The 15,110-nt window shown below is 39.2% G+C and overlaps 1 long non-coding RNA gene across 2 annotated transcripts in view; it reads left to right on the top strand.

Moving 5' to 3' along the window:
* LOC116570882 overlaps positions 1-15,110 on the top strand; it is an 86,261-nt gene that overhangs the window by 56,453 nt on the left and 14,698 nt on the right. The window contains exon 2 of one of the 2 annotated variants that reach the window (XR_004277593.1): positions 3,980-4,048. The exons of the other annotated variant lie outside the window; for it this stretch is intronic. This is a non-coding gene — a long non-coding RNA (uncharacterized LOC116570882). The remainder of the gene's footprint in view (positions 1-3,979; positions 4,049-15,110) is intronic. 2 annotated transcript variants of the gene reach the window in all.

The raw sequence follows: 15,110 nt of genomic DNA, 5'->3' as shown, positions 1-15,110 counted from the left end.
GTTACAAATGTTCATTTTTTTCAGTTTTTTTAAAAATGAGACATAATTGATATGTTAGCTTCAGGAGTACAATGTGGGTCAGTATTTTTATGTACTATGAAATGATCACCACAGTAAGTCTAGTTAACATCTGTTATTTTCTTGGGATGAGAACTTTTAAGATGTACTTGCTTGACAATTTTCAGCGTTTCTAGTGTTGAATTAAGATGGTCTTTCCTCTTCCTGACCCTGGAATTGAATCCATTCTGTATAACTTGAATTATCTTTGGAATTCTAGTCTCAGGACTAGAGGATCAGTGGGTAAATTAAACCTAGGTCCAGTGTTCTCCCTGACTGGATGTGGATATTCTTGGAAGTCCTTAATGATGCTGTGCCTCAGTTGCATCCTTTATAAAACAGTATATTTTGTGAGGATATCCTGAATAGGTGATAACCCTAAGAGGGAAGAAACAGACTGTGGCTACAGGGGTTCATCAGTGAGCCAGGGCTAAGTAGAGGAGAAGCATTGGTGGGTGTGATCAATGGTAAAGAAGAGAGAGAACTTGGACTCTGATTGGCAAAAGTTTCAAGTGTGGTTCTCCCATATATTAGCTGTGACAGTTGGTGCAATACGTTTATCCTTTCTGACGATTAGTATTTTTGGAATATGTATTATATAAATAGGTGCAATAACATAATGCATAATTTGGGAATCATGATCTTATGTAAGCAGAACATCAAGTTCTGTATCTGAGATGATACAGAAATGAAGTAGGAAAGAGAGTTAGAACTTCAGAATTCAGGTTTTCAGGCTTGAATTAAGGATGATTTTTATCGCTTTAGAACTGTGACCAGATTTTTTTTTTTTATTAGAAGCCAAATGCATCATGAGTAAAGCAGCAATGTAGCAATATACAGTTACTTCTCCTAACATGGTGACCAATATGAGATGTACCTTATGGGCCTCTCCTAATTCCCGAAGATGCTGTTGCCTCCCAGACCTTCAGTTGTATTGCCAAGGACTCTACTTGGGTCCCTGCTGCTCAGCTGACTGGCTGACCAGTTATCATTGAGCAGCCAGACAAAATGTGAGCAAACACATGCTCCATGTTTCTGACTTCTTTTGCTACTTTGGAACTCAAATGATACCTTGTAACAGTGTATGGGATGTGGGTGACACCCATAAGTGACACCTGCAGTTTACTCTTTAAGGCCCATAAAATGATTTGATCAGTGGGCATCAGGAGTTGGGGAGAACATACAAGTTAAATCCTCCCCACCCCCCACCACTGTATATGTTTTTTTCCATGTATCCTATCTGGAAAAATCCCATAGGGATGAGCTAAACTCACCTGGAGAGAGGTGTTGTTGATTGCTGGCTCATCGTGAGGCCCTGACCAGCATAATAATGCATCAGCTCACATCTATTTCCATCCTTCTCTGTCTTTTTAAACTTTTCCATCACTTTCCCTACCCTAGAACTGCACCTCTCAAAAGTACCAATAATCAATTCTTCAGATTCTTTTGTCTAGAAAAGCCAGACTAAGATGTTGCTTAGTACTTAGAAGTTGCTCATTAAATATTAATTTTCCATTCCTTCTTTTTAAAAAATCTTTTAAAAAAATTTTTAAGTAAGCTCTGTGCTCAACATGGAGCTTGAACTCACAACCCGAAGATCAAGAGTTGCATGCTCTATCAACTGAGCCAGCCAGGTGCCCCTGCCTCCTTTCTTCATTTCCTATTAATTTTCTTTTATTTTGACCTTGCTTATTTCAAGGCTGAATTTGAACTTTGGGCTCTTAGGTGTCTTCATCCCTTGTCTTCTCTTCCTGAACTCAGATTTTATCTCAGGTACTGATTTTTGCATGTTTTTCATTTGAGCCCAAAAAACATCCCTTTGATGTTTGGTTTCTAGAAATCTTGACCTGGTCTAAACAGGTTCTGATAGAATGCTCCTAGGAAGGCTTTTAGCTGAGACCTATCCATGCTCAGGCAGTTTATGATTTATTTTACTTGTATAAGATTTCTTTCTTCTTGGACATCGCTAGGATAGCCATTTGGGTTTGAGAAGAGCAGATACATCAATATGCAAACTTTAGTGATTCTTCCTATGGTTTTTCAATGATATAGTCAGTGTTTTAGAGAGTAGAAGAATTTGGAATCATGCAAACTTTAGATTATTTTTGTGTAAGAAAATAATGGAATGAGAGGATTCCTGCAGTTTAGAATTCCATCTCCTATAGTTAGAGATTCATAGCAACCTCCTTTTTAGTAGATCCCATGCTTAGTTCTCAATACCTAAAGGTAGATTTTGGATGTCTTGGCCTCAGACTCATCTTGGGAAGCATAGATACTTCCCATTCCAGACCCGGAAAGTGGCCAGAGTGGTTTTTCTTCTCTGTTAGATCTGTGGATTAGTTGGCATAGGCTTCATGGAGGAGGAGAGGCTTGAATTTCACCATAAAGACTGGTAGATTTTCTATAAGCCTATGTTTCTGGGTTTTCTCACAGTTTACATTTTTGTTTCTTCATCACAACCCATCAAAATTCTGATGGTTAGAGATCTACTGCAAATAGCACTTTCTCCAGGAAACCGTTCCTCATCTTCCTATCTGGAAATTATCTCAACGTCATTGGAGTTTCCACAGGCTCTGTTTATGGCTCTTTACATACAGTCTTGTCTTGTTGGCAAACTTGTTTTTGTACCTGAACAACTCTGAGCTCTTTGAGGGCACGGGCTGAATGTTATGTATCTTTCTATCCTCCCTTAGCACAGTGTTGAGCACACAAGGAGCTTAAAAATACTTGTATGCAAGTACAACTTAGACATCTTGAATATTTACTTTGTGCCAAGAACTGTGTTAAACATTATGTAATTCAAATCCATTCTCCTTCCTTGGACCCAGCGAAGATCAATAAAAGAATGCTTTCTAAATTATAGGCCTTAGAAGAGAATATTCAGATCTTGGAATTTGATGAAGAGTGCTTCAGTTGTGGATTATGTGGCTCTTTTCCCTCAAGATCACTTTCTCATGTATATATATATGGTTCATGGCTGCTGTACTGGTCACTGTAGGTGTAGACCAATGACAGACTATATCTCACATTATTCTATACATGCATAAAATGCCCTTGGATAAGTACTTTTGGGAAATACTACCTGTATTATACTGTCCCCCCTTGTGCAGATTTACCATTCACACAAACATGACAAAGTCTTTAAGAAACCTTACTGCACAATCTGTTCATATTGGTTTAACCCAGAATTGTCTGCTCCCATTTGACCATGGGATCTGTTGTTCCCCGCCCCCCGAGCAGGAATGCTTATGAACAATTTGTGACTTCATTCTCCAGAACCCCTTTGGAAAAAGTCTCCTTCAGACCATTTTTCCCATCAAAAGCTTGTGTTACATGTTTAGCTAGACTTATTCCCTCTTCTATTTTAGTGAAAGCATAAGGATTACTTAAGCAGGCATAAAGGGTGGCATTCTCTAAGCTTTAAAAAATCTGTTCTCAGGAAATGGGGCCCGACATGTGCCCCATAGGTGTGAAGCTGTGGAGACTCTGAATGACCCTTTATGGAGGGATGGTATGTCTCCTAGTTGGAGCTGTGGCTGAGCCTGGATCAGATTTAGTCCCTGGCACCATGACATGTCCTCAGTTTGACCCGAGCCCCAGGTAGGCCTCCTTTTTGTGGGCCGAAGAGAGAATCACCTCTCCCCCACGGGAGTCGCTGTTGTTATGAGTCAATCCCACCAACAGTGATACGGGAAGGAGGGTGATAGCGTTCAGTTGTCTGTTCCTCCTGCTCTTAATAGACCAGCCAGGGATGCTTCAGATGAAATTGGTCTGAAGGCTGAGAGCAGGTCCATTATTGGGAGCATTTGCTTTAAATTATGAAATTCAGGAAGGCTTGTGGCAGAGAGGCAGCCAGTTCCGCCGCAAAAGGCGCTCGCTTGTCTGTTTCTTGCATTCTGTTAAATATTTCTTATTTCCTCAGAATACACCACAAGGACCATTTGACTGTCCCCTCTGGCTTCTGCATCTTGCTTCCAGCATGAACAGACAGGTAATAACCGTTCAGCAGGGCCATTACCTCTTCTAAAGACTATTATCAAAATGGTCATTATACATAATGGAGATTATTACAGGCAGCCTGAGAGATTTTTTAGATACATCTCTCCAGTAATAGGTGGCCTTTTTTAGCCTTCTATATCTGTGGGGATAATGCCAGGGCACAGAATACATGACAAATGGTGATTTTTAGCAAAACTCTGTCAGCTTTTAATGCATTAATTGGATTGTGGATTTAAATTGTATTTATGCAGAAACTCTTAAATTTTAACTCTTGACAAATGCACGGCATGGCAGGAACATTTCTAGAATTGGAGTTAAAATATATAGAATGTATTATCCATGTTTATACTATGTAATCACATATGCAAGGATACTGGCATTAATGATTCCTTTGAGAACGAAGTCTTTTATAATGAAGTGGCTGGTCTGTAGTCAGCCAATCAATAAGTATTTATAGACCTTGGGCTTTGTGCCAGGCCCTGGAAATATGGCAGTTGGAATACAGAGGGAAGCTTAGACACTTAGTCCAGTGGTCTTTTTTTTTTTTTTTTTTTTAAAGCCGGATCTCAGCATTTTAACCCCGTGAACATAAAATCTGTATATCTTCCATTTGTCCCCAACTGTTTGCAGGTTAACAGGTCCTGTCCTAGATAAAACTGTGAATTCTTCTGTGTAATACACAATTGGCTGCCTACCATATGGCTTTTCTCCCTTAAAACCATAACTTCATTATTGTTTGGTTGGTAAGGTATCATTCCCTGGGGATAAATCACTACGAGGCTAAGCCAGTCAATTGTAATGGGATGGTAATATAGGATTCTTGGTGTTTCAGTTGCGACTGAGGACCCAAGACAAAAAAGTATGTGGTTGATAACAAGTCATTCCAAGGGGGATGGTAGTGATAGTGTTGGATCACTGATGCCCAATTTGCAAAGAAGGATCAGAAAAACCCAGATCTGTAAACCCTCACCCAACATCCTTTTTTGCGTGTAAAAGGGTTGAGGTTAAAGTGAGAAGGGAGAGTATTCTTTGAAAAAAGTTGTTGGAGCCGTGTGGCCTTTTGCTTTCTCATGGTGGGACTTTGCCTCTCACTTTACAAACGAGAGGGTTTTGAAAAGAGCACAGAGTTCTTGTCATTGGTACCCATGGGGTTGATAGGACAGAATGAACTAGTACTTGACCCTTGCCTCAGAAAGCAAGGGGGCTTTCGGGAGCTTTGGCTGGCAAGCTACTCCAATAGCCAGGCAAAGAAAGATGGCTTCATGGGCTGTGTGGCACTAAAAGATTCTTTTTTGCCAGTGATTCATGGGTGTTTGGTCAAGGCCAGATAAGAGCATTTAAGAAGAATGAACTGAGCTGTTCTGGAAGGAACTTAGTGAGAGTTTTCCCGGGGGATCATCTGGAGGGGCACTGGGACTCCCAAGAGACTGTCTCCATGGAGAAGACCTTTGAAAAGCAGCTGGTGAGGGACAGTTATTATGGCCCGATACAGGAAACATTGCATTTGTGGGTGCCTCAGAGATGTCCCAGCATTAGGAATCTCCTTTGCAGCACATTTTACTTAGCTCCTCTGTGTCTTATAGTTGAAATCTTCCTATTTGATACTTTGCTGAAATAATCTCATGTTTCCAGCCTCCTCAGTCTGGACCTACCTTGCTGGAGATGTCAGTCCCTACTTTGGATGTCCTGTAGGATCCAGGTCTCTGTACTCCCAAACCTCCATTAAGGAGAGAAAGGAATCTGCAGTTGGTCATTATTTTGCCCACATGTTCTTGTTTTCTGCTCACTTTTCACTGTTTTTCTTTAATAATGATCATTATTTTGCCCATTTTTTTTTCTGTCCACTTTTCTCTCTCTCCCTCTTTCTCTCTCACTGTCTCTGTCCCCCCCTCCTACACACCCCATGACAATAGCAAGATTTTTCTTCTGTTAACTTGTAAGTAACTACTGTAAATCACTTTCAGTCAGTATAGTTGACTCCAGTTATGATTCCATAGGTAAGCACCTGTCTGTGAACTAGGCAGCTGGCATATCCGGCTATGTTTAACACAATGATTAGTTTAGAGAGTGATCTTACTATCTGAAGAACTTTTGTTGGGACTGTTTGGAAGAGGCATTCTCTTTTGACCAAGATTGCTAAACAGTTAGCATGTAAAAGGAGGGGCTCCTAATGATTTCCATGCTTCTTGTAAGCTTACCTCAGCAGAAAGCAGAGCCAAGAGATGCTCCAGAAAGATGTTTGGTCACCCCATTTGAACATCTATATGCAAATATGCCTGAAATTATAACTGTTCTATTACAAGAAAAAATAAATCACGCCCCAGCCATTTTGTATTGGATGTTGTCACTTAGAACAAGTAAAGACCTAATCAGCGGGCATTTATATTATGATTAAGTTGCTGTAACCAGGGATTTAAAAAATTTATTTCCCTCCTTACTTTATAAGAAGGGAAAATTTTAAAAATACAGAAAGAAGAAAGAATAGCAAATTGATTTCCATATGTTCTCTACCCACAGTTTAACAATTAACTCTATCTTTGCTGTATTACCTGGAAGTATATTTTAGACATCACAACACATTATTCTAAATATTTCAACATACTTTCTAAATATGTCAAAATATTTCTTATTTATTCTGTATAAACACAGTACCATTCTCCTACTTGAGAAAATTACCCATAATGCAGTTTATTCTAATATTCAGTACGTATCTAAACTTCTCCAATTTCCCTAATATGCCTTTTATAGGTGATTTTTTTTTAACAGACTAAGACTCCAATGAAATTTCACACACTGATTTGGATGATTAAATCTCTTCTGAACTGTTTCCTATCTTATTATTTATTTAATGACCTTGACCTTTGGAGGAGTCCAAGCCAGTAGTAGTAAGAAATGCCCTGTATTCTGAATTTGTCTGATTGTTTCCAAATGATTTCATTTAACTCATGAAATGCTAGTATGTTGGGAGGCATAACTCTAACTTGTGAATTACAAGTAAATCAGAGGTTGTGTGTAGAGGATTGATGATATAAAAATTAGTGGGGTTTTTTTTGTTGTTTTTTTAAGAATACTTAGAGATAAATAACATGTGTTGGTGAGGTTGTAAAGAAAAGGGAACTCTTGTGCACTGATATGGGAATGTAATTGGTATAGCCATTCTGGAGAACAGTATGGAAGTTTCTCAGAAATTTAAAAATGGAACTACCATATGATCTAGCAATCTGATTTCTAGGAATTTATCCAAAGGAAATAAAATCACTGTCTCAAGATGTCTGTACCTCCACGTTCATCATAGCATTACACACAATAGCCAAGGTATAGAAACAACCTAAGTATCCATTGACAGATGAATGGATAAAGAATATATATATTCTGTGATATGTATAATAGAATATTATTTAGCCATAAATAGAGGGAAATCTTGCCATTTGTGACAATATGGATGGACCTTGAAGGCATTGAGCTAAGTGAAATAAGTCAGAGAAAAAAAAAATACTCTATCGTATCACTTATCTTTGAAATCTTAAAAAACTGAACTTACAGATATAGAAAACATATTGGTGGTTACCAGAGGTGAGGGGTAGGTGGTAAAATAGGGAAGGTGGTCAAAAGTACAAAATCATAGTTATAAGTAAGTCCTGGGGATGTAATATACAGCATGTTGACAATAGTTAACAATACTGTTAACTGTTGTATATGTGAAGTTTCTAAGGGGGTAGATCTTAAAAGTTTCAATCACAAGAAAAAATAAAGTGTGTGTAGTAAAAGATGTTAACTAAACTCATTATAAACATTTTGCAATATATATATATATATATCACATCATTATATTGTACACCTAAAACTAATAGATATTATATGTCAATTATATCTTAATTAAAATACTGTGCTGGGCACCTGGGTGGCTCAGTTCATTGAGAATTTGACTCGATTTCAGCTCAGGTCATGATCTCAGGGTTATGAGATCAAGCCCCATGTTGGGTTCCGTGCCTAGTGGGGTGTCTGCTTGAAATTCTTTCTCCTTCTCTCTCTGCCCCTCTCTCAGCACACGCTTTCCCTCTCTCTCTCTCTCAAATAAACAAATCTTTAAAAAAAAAAAAAAAGACTATCTTAAAATTTCATAGGATGGGGTGCCTGGGTGGCTTAGTGGGTTAAATCTCTGCCTTTGACTCAGGTCATGATCTCAGGGTCCTGGGATTGAGCCCTGCATCGGACTCTTTGCTCAGTGGGGAGCCTGCTTCCCCCCACCCCCCCCCCCGCCTGCCTCTCTGCCTATTTGTGTTCTCTCTCTCTGTCAAATAAATAAATAAATAAAATCTTCAAAAAAATTTCATAGGGATGCGACTTTATAGGTGATAATTGTAGTATTTTGTTCCCGTTGCTCACATAAGGTCACAGATTCGTTAAAATTAGGGATGATGATCTCAGGGTCCTGGGATCGAGTCCCACATCGGGCTCTCTGCTTGGCAGGGAGCCTGCTTCCCTCTCTCTCTGCCTGCCTCTCCGTCTGCTTGTGATTTCTCTCTGTCAAATAAATAAATAAAAATCTTAAAAAAAAAATTAGGGATGCTGAGCTTGACTGTTTGCTTGGGATGGTGACTGCTAGATCTCTCATTAAATAGTCACAATTTTTTAAAAGGATTTTATTTATTTACTTGAGTGAGAGGGAGAAGCAGACTCACCATTGAGCAGGGAACCCAGCGTGGGGCTCTTTCCCAGGACCCTCAGATCATGACCTGAGTTGAAGGCAGGTGCTTAGCTGACTGAGCCACCCAGGCACCCTATGTACATTTTTTTTTTTTAGCCCATTATCCTTAGTAAGTAATCTGTGTGGTTGTGAGTTCATGCTTCTGCACCATGACAATCCTGTCATAAATAAATAAATCCGACATTTGTTTCGATAAAGACGTGTTTTCCTTCCTTTTCTCTCTCCCTACTTTCAAAATTTCCTTTCCTCTCACCTTTATCTTCCCTTCCCTTCCTCCCTTCCTCCCTCCCTTCCTTCCTTCCTTTTCTTTCTTCTTTCTTTCCTTCTCTTTCTCTTTCCCCCAGTTTAGAGTTGGTATGGTGTTGACAGGTTGGTTGGTTTTGGAATGCCTTTATTTTTACCTCTCTGAAAGCTATTTTCAATGGGTTTTGAATTCCAGGCAGACACTTTCTTTCAGAATTTTAAAGATACCATTCCATTATCTTCAGACTTGTATTGTTTCTGTTGAGAAGTCAGCTGACAGTCTGATTGTTGCTTCTTTGAATGTAAAGTGCCTTTTATCTTTGACTACTTAAAATCCTCTTGTTGTTGTACTTTATTTCTAAATTGTTTTACTATGATGTACATAGATCTAGTTTTCCTTATAAGGCATGACAAGAATTATATATGTCTTCACCTGGAATTACTGAAATCTCACCACATCACTGTTCATTTTAACTCCTCTAGTTTTACCACTTAACTTATCTTGCTACTCTTGTCATTCTCTAATTGAAAAATAATAAAATCTCACAGAAAAATCTTCATTGAAGGGTGGAAACTATTATAAAAATCATCTTGTAGTATAGGTTACTGCTAGTCCTCAGGAACAAGCTCTACCAGGAACTTAAATCCTAGGTAAGAATTTCATTATATATATATATATATATATATATCAATATCATATATATATATGTTTTTTTCCCACACAGCTGTTGCATTTCTTTTTTCTTTTCAAATTTCCTTTTTTTTTTAAATTGCAGACTTGAATCTATCCATGTGTATATAGCAGAAAAAAGTGCTTATGGTTTCTAAATTTATGTCTTCTTTGATCAAGAAACCAGCCAAACCATGTCTATAATATTGTATGCCTAATTCCTTCCTGGAGAAGAAGAAATTCCTTGCCCTAGGGGCATGCAAGGCAAATCAGGCCCAACCAATTGACTGAACCCAGGCTAGGCATTTTTAAGGGCATGGCTTCTGAGAAGCTGATGTTCCAATCATATGTATTGCAGGGAGAATTTGGAAAGACAATTCAGTAAGTGTTGGCTGTATCTTTCCATCCTCCATGGTAGCTAGTCCCTATATTGCTTTACTTTGTAGAAGATGAGCTTTCTAGAATATAAAAATTTCTCGTGTCTAAGCCAGCTAGGAGTCATCTTAAATTCTACCAAATTTTAGAAACTCAAGATACTTTTTTTTTTTTTTAAAGATACTTTTTAACATACTGTAGGATCCTGGTATCTGTAAGAGTCTTCTTCTGGAAAACTAACTTTAAGCTGTAGTTCCACACATTCAAGGTATTGCCCGAGGCTATAACATTCTCTTTCAACATTTTTGTTTTTTAAACTATGCCATGTTGTTTCCTAGGCGCAGGATCCCTAGGTGTATGTTTGATGAGTTCTGCCACATTTAACAGTGTTTTATGTAATGTTGAATAATTCTTTTATACCATCTTCCTTTTATCTGATATTGTAGAAGGCAACCCTCTGGTTCTTTTGTTGTTTTGCTTTTGGTTATCAGAGCAACTGGCAAAAAGTGCATATCACAGGAATGAGTTGTCTTCATTAAGGAAGGAAGAATCCCACATAGATTTGATATCTCAGAGCAGTGTTTTTAGCATCATTTATATAAAAATGAAGTATATGCTTAAAATCCAAAAACTACTTAGATGTTCTTGAACTTAAAAATTCTAATTTACTTAAGGATTTGAAAATATCAATGTATACCTCATTTAAAAATGTTATTTGGCCTCTTTTTTTCCATTTGCTTTTCCAGTATACTGTGTGTGTGTGTGTGTGTGCGCGCGCGCACACGCGCACACGCACGCACGTGTACACATACACATACATATTTTGGTAAGTCTGACATCTAAAGGAATACCCTTTTCCTCAAATTTAAGGGAATGTACAATTTTGTTCTCAGATAAGAAGCTTACGATAGTTAACAACAGCACTGAATGATTCTTTCAAAAGATTTTTCTATTCCTTATCTCTAACACTGAGAAAGTCCTTAGGAAGCCATAGTTTTTGCTAAGAGAAATGCTTATTTTTGAGACCAGACTTTAAACAAACTTGTGAGCTCATCACATTTCAAGAGCAACAGCATGCCAGAGATATGATTGTTATAATTGGAAAAGAGGGTCATCATAGTTCAGCTTTGTCTAAGGATATTGGTATAGTTACCAACATCTGTGAGAAGCTATGTTACTGAACAGTCCAGTGATAATAACCTGTTTCCTGACGAGTCTGTTCTGGTACATGATTTTCAGTTATAATAATGTGTGCTGGCATGTCCTAATGAACTTGGTGACACATGTTCAAATGGCCCAGTCTTGTTGGCTTCCTAACAGCTGCTCAGAGTTGCAGTGGGGCCAGCCAGATTTTATTCTCTAGGTCCCCCAAATACCACTCACCAAGGCAATATTCACCAACCTTTATGGATGGGGTATTGCTCCTCTGAGCAGGTTAGAAACCAAGGTGCCTGGACCAGACCCTCCTGTATGCCCTCATGCTCTGATAGCCTTCAAGCCCATAACAACATAGGGCATAGGTGGTGAGTGTGGCCTCATTTCAAAGGAGAGTTACTGACGACGTGATATTCTTCAGTTTGCTTGGATTCTGATTTAGTGTCACCATTTAAGAAGATTAGTTTTATTGTTGTTGTTGTTGTTGTTTTGTTTTATTTTTATTAAGCACTCTGTAACATAGATCCAGGATCAAAATGGACAGAGTTGATGTACTAGTTTCCCAGGGCTCCCATGATAGGCATTAACTTGGTGTCTTAAAACAATAGAAATGTATTCTTTACAGTACTGGAGGCCAGACTTCCAAAATTAAGGTGTCAGCAGGTTTGGTTCCCTTTAGAGTTTCTGAGAATCTATTCCACATCTTTCTCCTACCTACTCATGTTGGCTGGCAATTTTCATCCCTTGGCTTGTAGCTGCATCGCTCCATTTTCTGTTCCAGCACCCCATGACTTCTCTGTGTATCTTTTCCTCTTTGTGTCTGTCCTCTTCTAAACTCAACAGTGATTGAATTTATTGCCCATCCTAATCTAGACTGTTCTCATCTTAACATATTTTAATTACATCTGCAAAGACTCTTTCCATAAAAGGTCCAGATTCATAGGACTGGGGGTTAGGACTTGAACCTATCTTTTGTGGGGCACAGTTCAACCCATTATAGTTGGTTTCTGCCACACTTTTTAACTCACATGACTTGTTTCTTCCCCCATTTCATTACTAAAATCTCAATTGATCATTGAACGGAACTCTAAAAAGTGTTATCACCATTTAACAAGAACCATCTTGCTTAATAAAAGCCAACAATGCTAATTAGTTCCAAAAATTGCGCCAGATGGCTAGATGAAGATACTAGGGAAAAGCCATCTCAGACAATACTTAATGGGTAATATTGGTGATTCCACTAGACAATGTTCTTAGCCATTTCATATACTGAAGTTTAATTCAAGAAACAGGTTTGGAGTGCCTGTGTGGCTCACTGGTTGGGCCTCTGCCTTTGACTTGGGTAATGATCTTGGGGTCCTGGGATCGAGCCCCGCATTGGGCTCTCTGCTCAGTGGTGAGCCCGCCCCCCCCCCCCCCACCGCCTGCCTCTCTGCCTACTTGTGATCTCTCTCTCTCTCTGTCAAATAAATAAATAAAATCTTTTTTTAAAAAAAGAGAGAAACAGGTCTTTGATCCCCACTGAGGAAAAACAACAAACAGTATTAAGATCTGGGGATAATTAAACATATAAGATGTACATCTTGCTTTCAGCCATTAGTGGTGATACAGAACAGTAGGTAACTGATTTTGAATTATTTTGAAATAATTTATAATATTATGACCCAGATTAGGAGTACTACTTTTTAATCTAGCCCCTCTAAGAGAAGATTATCTAGGTGGCCACTCTGATCATATAGTTAAGCTTCTGAGATAACTCTGTTCTAAGCTTAGTTTGTAAACATCCAGTGTGGGTCAGATTTTTCACTTCTTTCTTTTGTGGGTATCTTGGTCTGTGTGTCATTCTGCATGACCCTCCCCTTATGACTTTGATAGTTCCTTTCTTTTTAGTTGGGGGGACTAGATTCTTGGCCCAGTATATTTTGAATTCCCGGAGAAAAATGTCAGTCCAGTTAAAAGGAGAGATCCTTTCTGTCCCTCACATACATGTGTACCTGACTTTCAGTTCCTTTGCTTAGCACATTTATATACTTTTTTAGCAATATGACTAGTGTCCTTAGACCTAACCAATCAGTTTGTTACTATGGGAGTAAATTGTGTGTGTGTGTGTGTGTGTGTGTGTGTGCGTGTGCCTGTTGTTGGGTGGGGGGAGATTGAAATCCCTTACTTTAAAATCCAAATTATTGACCACATAGTATTTCATTCATGAATATGCATGGTTTCAATTTCAATGATCATTATCCTATTTTGGGGCCCATATACTGTTTTCAGTTTGCCACATTTGACAGCTTCTGTTTACTTTCATACATTGTAAAAAGATTCATTCATTCCAGGTGGTTTTCAGCCTCCATCTACTTGTCCTTCTCCCTGGAATTCTCTTTTCTTCTGTTCTTCTTCTGTCTACTACGGTTGTCATGAGAATGAACTTCCCACATCTTCTACCTGTGGTGTGACTGACTGAGTGAAGGCCCCTTGAGGGTTTCTGTGGTTGGAAATCTACCAACGATTTTGCATCAAGGACCTGCCTCTCAGGGCTTCTCTCTTGGGTTCAGTGGTTGAGTGTTGTGAAGATTGAGTATTGTGGGTAAACTCAGGGAGCCTTATTCCTAGGAGACATGGGGCTCTTCTTAGCTGCTGACTTTGGCTCCAGAAGTCCATGGTAGCTTTGCTGAACCTTTGTTACATTGCATAGGAGCCTAGGACTCTTCTCATCAACCTTCTCTCCCTCTTTCCATCACCTGGGGTCAGACTTGTATGATGGTCTCATGACAGTGTCAGCCTCCCCCCTTTCTCTCCTTTAATCACAGGCATTTTTTCCCCATCAAATCTTTACACCTTTAATCCTGCCTTGGAGTCTGCTTCTTAGAGGACCTGTACTAACACAGCTGGCTTTCTCTTCCTCATGTTTGGTCAGATGTCTACTCGTACCTGGCCTTTACTACTGTAGCCTCTTTTCTGGTTATGATTTAGCACATCAGCCTGCTGTTTTGTTTCCTAGATAGCAGTGGTTACAATGCCTAAACACTTGCTTGTTTATTTGGTTACTGGTAATTGGTTACTGTTTCCTCTACTGGGATATGGTTCTCCTTTGGGCAGAGACATGAACAGCCTTAGCATTTAACTATATTCCTGGCACATCACACATACTTAACAGATACTGTTGAATTAAGGAATGGATTCTGATAGCTTTCCAACAAGGGGTGGGAATTGTGAAGAGGAAATATATCAGTGGCACTTAGAGAAGCTGGCATGTTTGGGAGGAGGGCAAGACTAAACGAGATATTATTAGGCAGTTGAAGGCGTTCTATGGATCCTGGTCTCTTGGGGGTAACGAGGTGAAAGAGATGATACATTGACTTATGTCCTTAATTCCCTGGGACAGTTCCATATCTGTCTTGTCAACTGTCTAAGTGAACTTCCCCCTGTCAGGGCATATGTTCTGAAAAATGATGCCCCAAGTGATGAAGAAGGGCATCAGTGTAGTGTCAAAGGCAAGCTTTGTTTTAATTTACCATGGTGCTTCCGTCTGGCCCACCTGTTTTCCCTCCCTCATGATGTGCGGGAAGGGCTTGGATCTTCATTTGCACCGGTGACAAGGGCAGACCCGGAATTAGATGTAGGGGGCAAGTCGCTGCTGCACATTCTCTTCAGCAATTGCCTGTAGTAACCTGTGCTGCATTTAAAACCCTCTAGCCCATTTTAGCCAGAGGACTATTTCTCTCATTTAAAATTTTTCTTCTCACCTTAAGTGGTACTGCTGCACACCACAAGAGGACCTGGCATTTCGGCCTCAGAGAATGTGGGATTTAGGTTTGAGGCTGGTGGCTAATTAGTCCTGGAGTCAAATTGGCATGTCTGGCCATACTGGAAAATCTGATAACTGGCAGAAAAATGAAAAACTAC

This window comes from Mustela erminea, chromosome 12 (assembly GCF_009829155.1).
Source record: "Mustela erminea isolate mMusErm1 chromosome 12, mMusErm1.Pri, whole genome shotgun sequence".
NCBI lineage: Eukaryota > Metazoa > Chordata > Mammalia > Carnivora > Mustelidae > Mustela > Mustela erminea.
Note: the sequence above shows the minus strand (reverse complement) of the source record. Positions and strands in the feature narration are given on the sequence as shown.